The sequence below is a fragment of the Epinephelus moara genome, chromosome 4 (genome assembly GCF_006386435.1).
Source record: "Epinephelus moara isolate mb chromosome 4, YSFRI_EMoa_1.0, whole genome shotgun sequence".
NCBI classification, from domain to species: domain Eukaryota; kingdom Metazoa; phylum Chordata; class Actinopteri; order Perciformes; family Serranidae; genus Epinephelus; species Epinephelus moara.
Window position 1 is genome coordinate 440,878 of NC_065509.1, and position 5,964 is coordinate 446,841.

The 5,964-nt window shown below is 38.0% G+C and overlaps 1 protein-coding gene across 1 annotated transcript in view; it reads left to right on the forward strand.

Annotated features, from left to right (window-relative positions):
• The window catches only part of LOC126389516 (storkhead-box protein 2-like), a 128,320-nt gene that overhangs the window by 21,744 nt on the left and 100,612 nt on the right, over positions 1-5,964 (forward strand). The window lies entirely within an intron of this gene.

The following is a 5,964-nucleotide window of genomic DNA, read 5'->3' on the forward strand; positions in this document are numbered from 1 at the left end:
ATTTCTGTGGCGTAAGATAGGTTTGATGAAGAAAATTATAAGTCAGCCTGTATCTGGAATTAAGAGTGGCAGTTAGACTTTTTTGACACAATTCAGCCCAGAGCTCTGTACCCATTGTCACACCCAAGTCGGACTCCCATTTCTCCCTTGATTTATGTAAACCTGGTTTTGGAGCATCATCCATCAAGAGGAAGTACACTTTTGAAATAAGATGAGGTGCGTTACCCTCATGAAGCAGTCTTTCCAGATCACTGAGCATGGGTAAAGTCATTTCAGGTCCCAAAACAGATTTAAGAAATGATCTTAACTGTAAATAACAAAAGAAGTTTCTGCTGGACAGATCATATTTCCTCCTTAGGTCCTCAAAAGACATCAGGCATCCATCCTTATAGCAGTCCTCCAAATGACGAATCCCTTTCTGGTGCCACGTTTCCAGGATCTTATTATCCACTGACATAGGTATGAGTTTGTTCTGTTTCAATGGTGTTTTGGGTGAAAATATATTTTTTAGTCCAATATTTTTCCGGACTTCATGCCACATTTTGATGATATGGGTCAAGACAGGGTTGTCAGTTCTTCTGGAGATGGTTGTAGGTGTCCATTTATAGATAAAGTCTGCAGGAACATTTTCTTTAAGAGCATACATTCCAATTGAAACCCAAGGTGGGACATTTTCCCTTTCACATAAAAAAGAAACAAGTCGCATTTGGGCAGCCAAATAATGCTTTTCAAGGTTAGGCAGTCATAGACCCCCCAGTTTATAGTCCCATGTAAGTTTTTCCATTGAGACCCTTGGAGTCTTACCACTCCATATGAATTGTCTAATATGTTTATTCAGGTTTTTAAAAAAACTGGATGGCACTGGAATCGGTAAGGACTGAAAGAGGTACTGCAGCCTTGGTAATATATTCATTTTAATGCAATTTATTCGGCCGATCAAAGTCATAGGTAAATTCATCCATTTCTGTAAATCCTCTATTATTCGACTAACTAGTGGTAAGTAATTGAGTTTGTACACATTTTTAAGGTTGTTATCCACCATAATTCCAAGGTATCTTATCCCGCTTGGAGACCATTTAAATGGACCTCTTTGCTGATATTTAGTGTAGTCAAAATTTGAGAGTGGGAGAATTTCACTTTTGTCGTAATTTACTTTATATCCAGAGACAGATCCAAATGCATGCAAAAGAGTTTTTAATTTAGCAAGGGAATCAAATGGTTTTGTTAAGTACAGAATTATATCATCTGCCATAAGATTAATTTTATGTATCGAGGTTCAACAGCTATAACAAAAAGCCCAGGGGATAAGGGACACCCTTGTCTGCTCGATCTACTGAGGGGGAAGGCAGTGGACATTTGTCCATTAGTAATTATTTTGGCCTGTGGTTTCTTATAAAGCGTTCTGACCCAATTAATAAAATAGGAGCCAAATCCAAATTTAGATAGAACCTTGAATAAATAGGGCCACTCAAGCCTATCAAAGGTCTTTTCCGCGTCCAGGGTAACGGCTATATTAGGTTCAGTACTGGAGGTTGCCATATGAATAACATTAAGTAACCTACACATGTTACTGGCAGAGGATCTCTTCTGGATAAAGCCAACCTGGTCTCGGTTTATCAATTTTGGTAAGAATTTACTCAACCTGTTTGCCATAGCTTTAGAAATCAATTTATAATCTGCATTCAAGAGTGAAATTGGTTGGAAAGAGGAGCATTTTAAGGGGTCTTTGTTTTTTTTATGGATCACTGTAATTATAGCCATTGAAAATGAATCAGGGAGGCTTTGTGTTTTAGATGCTAGATTAATTACATCCATAAGGAGAGGTATAAGCAAATCCTTAAACTCTTTATAAAATTCGGGGGGGAACCCATCCTCCCCTGGTGATTTATTAGATTGCAGTGTAGATAAAGCGTTTTCGATCTCTTTGGAGGTAAATGATAAATCTAAATACCTCTGGTCGTCCTGATTCAGTTTAGGCAACTCAATATTATTTAAGAATGTATCTATCGTGGACAGATCTTCTGGTGATTCCGACTCGTATAAATTAACATAAAACTTTTTAAAAGTTTCATTTATTTCTTTTGGGTTCTGTGTAATACAGTCTCATTCATCTTCAATTTGGTTAATTGTTTTTGAATTCTCCTCTTTCTTTAATTGCCAGGATAGGACTTTATGAGCCCTCTCCCCCAGTTCATAGTACCTTTGTTTCATTCTCAAAATATCTTTCTCAGCCCTATAAGTGCATAACATATTATACTTGAGTTTTTTATTGACCAATAAACTGTATATCTTCTTATCCCTATGCTGTTGAAAGTCTTTTTCCAGCCCAAGAATTTCTTTCTCCAATTTTTCCATTTCTGCTACATATGATTTTTTAAGCCCTTTTGTATATGAGATTATTTGTCCTCTTAAATAAGCTTTTAATGTATCCCATAGTATGAAACTATTAGGGGAGGAAGGACAGTTTGTTTCACAGAATAGTTTGATTTGATCCCTGACAAATTTACAGAAGTCACTTTTTTTAAGGAGGGTCGGATTCAAACGCCACCTGTACATGCTGGGCATTTTCTCAGGCATTACTATAGATAGAGTGAGTGGAGAATGATCAGAAAGTATCCTTGGCAAATAATCAGACTCTAATGCTCTGTAAGTCACATGTGTTGACAGTAAGAAAAGATCAATTCTAGTATGTGAATTATGACGGTTTGAATAAAAAGAATAGTCTATGGTTTGGGGATGTATTTGCCTCCAAATATCTGTTAGATTTAAGTCTTTCATAAATGATACAGTAGTTGAGGCCGACTTAGACTTTGCAGTGGAGGTTGCTGATTTGTCCAAAATTGGGTCTAAACAGAAATTAAAATCTCCTCCCATGAGAATATGTTCACGACCTCCTGATACTTTAAGAAAAATGTCTTGAATAAAGGGTCATCATAGTTAGGGGCATAAAGGTTTAGTAAAGTCCATTGTTCAGAATAAATTGGACAGTTTATTAAGACGTAGCGCCCTAATGGGTCACTTATTGTTTCCTGAACAGTGATGGGAATGTTTTTGTTTATCAAAATAGCAACTCCTCTGGCCTTAGAGCTGAAAGATGAAGAGAAGACTTGGCCAATCCATCCTCTTTTTAATTTGTTATGTTCCTGCGCAGTAAGATGGGTCTCCTGGATAAAGGTTATATCTGTTTGAATCTTTTTTAAATATGTTAACACCCTCTTCCTTTTAACGGGTCCATTAAGACCATTGACATTAAAACTGACAAATTTCACCACCTTATTCATGTGAAAAGTTTAAAGATTTGACAGTGACTTGCCTTGTAGCCTCTCAACAATAAGCTTAAAGAAAATGCCTCTCTGGAAACAAACAGAAAAAAACAAATAGGATCAAAACCTCCCCGTTCCCTCAAGCACCGACCCCCTGAATACTCGGCGCCAACCAAAAACACCAACCGGGACCTCCGTTGAATGCTCCCTAAAACTATCATGCCTAACTAATACCTTATTGGGCCCGGAGCTCTCTTGTATATAAGCTTGTAATCACTCGGTATATAAACAATCTCAAATGTAAATATTGTAACACCCGCTTTAACCAGAAGTAAATGAAAGTTCAAGTGCAACCTCACAGCAATAGGATAAGTTCCCTTTTTGTCCATAATGTCCAAAAATAAATTATTTAAAAATAATATAAAATAAAATAAGTAAAAAAAAAAGAAGAGGTAATAAAAAGAAAAGATATGGCAGGGATATCGTTGCACTTACATAAGAGTCACTAGATAGTTCGTGGAAAGGATATGCAGGAATCGCTCTCTCCTTAGAGTTAGCGGAGCTGTGGTGCTGCACCTGTAGTCACCTGTGAGAAGCAGGACTAATCGCCTCCCGGGAAGTCTCGGAGAAAAGATGCCGCTGCTTCTGGTGATTTGAAGAACTTTTTCTCTCCATTAGGTAGGACAACTCTCAAGGTCGCTGGGTGGAGGAGGCTGAATTGGAGCTTCTTTGCATGCAGCTCCTTCTTAACATGATTATATTCCTTTCTTCGCTTCACCAGGTTTGCACTCAGATCTGTAGATTAACGATGTGGACATTATTGCGTTGGCATTGATTCTCTAGTTGGTCTATTTTGTCCACCAGAAAGTCCTTCTCCTTCAACAGACGGAGGACATGGGAGTCTAATTCAGTTAGCTTGTCTTCAGCTGTGCTAATTCGCTCCTCTGCCTCTGTGATACGTGAGCACATCCCGTCTATCACAGTTTTCAACCCCGAAATAGAATGATTAATCTCGGCAGTTTTGGCATCGAGCTTCTGTGAGAGTGCTTCATTACCGCGTTTTATTTCTTGAAGTATGGCGTGGCTTCCTTCCACTTCACGTTGCTCTTCCGCGGCCATGTTGTGCTCGGTGCTCGTTTCACATGTTGCGGCTTCCCAAGAAGAAAAATGATCGATAATTGAGCTTTGCGTCTTATTTCGAGGTCTCAAGTCCATATTTCACCAGTTGGATAAAGTTTGAGGTACAGCGGGCGTTATTTATAACTTAAAACCGAGTTTTCCTGAAGAGCTCCGGAGCACACGTCTTCCTAGCTCAGCTGCATCACCGGAAGTCTGTTCAACGGTTCTTGTGAAACCCATCTCTGCCATTTTCGCCGACACCTTTAGTGTGTCACAGTTTCCATATTTTCTACCGTCGAGGAGTTGGACAATGTTGAGGTTTTTCATCTCGTTGAGCATGAATTTTGTTTCTTCTTCACTCCAAAAGTGACTTTTGTTAGTTTTGCTGATGCTCCCATCTCCGCTGCTGCTGCTGCTGCTGCTGCTGCTGCTGCTAGCTATTTTTCTTCATTGTCTGTTGTACGTCACATCCGTTTTCTATTTCACACATGCGCAGATGTAAAAGAACCAAAGATACCAGATTAATGGTATACATGCACCGAATAAAACGGACTATTGGGGAATGTGTTTATCCGATTTCTCATAATCTGATAATGGCTTTTATCTGATAAAGCACATCGGATTATGCTGTTTATATGACCACTTGAATAATCTGGTAACTCCAGAAATCAGATAATGATCAGTTTATTGTGTGCATATAAACGGGCTCACTGATAGCACCCAGGGAATACTTATACTTAATGACATCAGAAGATTTTGTTCTCTGGTTTCTAGCTTTGAGAGAGAGTACCTAATCACTAATATTGACTGAACTTTCCTAGACCATGGAAATAACATACTGGAATTCTTTATTTCTTCTTTTAGGCGGTGTTCCCTTTAGCTTCACATATTAGGGCTGCACTGAATGATTATTTTTTTATTGATTAATCTAACAATTTTTTTGTTTGATTGGTTGACTAATCTAATGACTAATATATAGATTATTCTAAAGATAATTGTTTTATTACTCAATTAATATAACACTTAAATAACCCAAAAAGAAATAACAAAAACTTGTCTCATAAATATATAAATATTTTATTCAATCATCTTCTCTTGAAAACAATGACAATAGCAGCATATTTTAAATTAATCTAATTTCTACATCGCTGTTGTGTTTTGATTATATTAACAAAAATAATAGGCCCTATGTGTCACATACCAGATCAGAAAGTACTGGACATCAGTGTTGGGCAAGGAAAATAACTATTTAGAGACAGGAACAAAAGTCACAGACTTTAAAGCCTCAGTGTGTAAAAATGGTGAGTAACAGTGACATCAGCGGTCAAATTCTAGATTGCAGCGCTCACTCGCTCACCCCTCCCGTCGGGTAAGTAACGGTGGCCTTGTAGGACAAAAAGCCTTGCCTTTCACAGCAGAGATGGCATCATCCACGAGTTTTTCGAGTTTTTCAGGAGTAGGCCTATCTAGCGACGAGGTGAATATTTATTTAGGAATCTAAACCATGTTACGATATTGTAGCGACCCTGCAGTAAATGTTCTGTTATAATGTCAATGTTCTGTGAGTTAATGGCATGTTTGG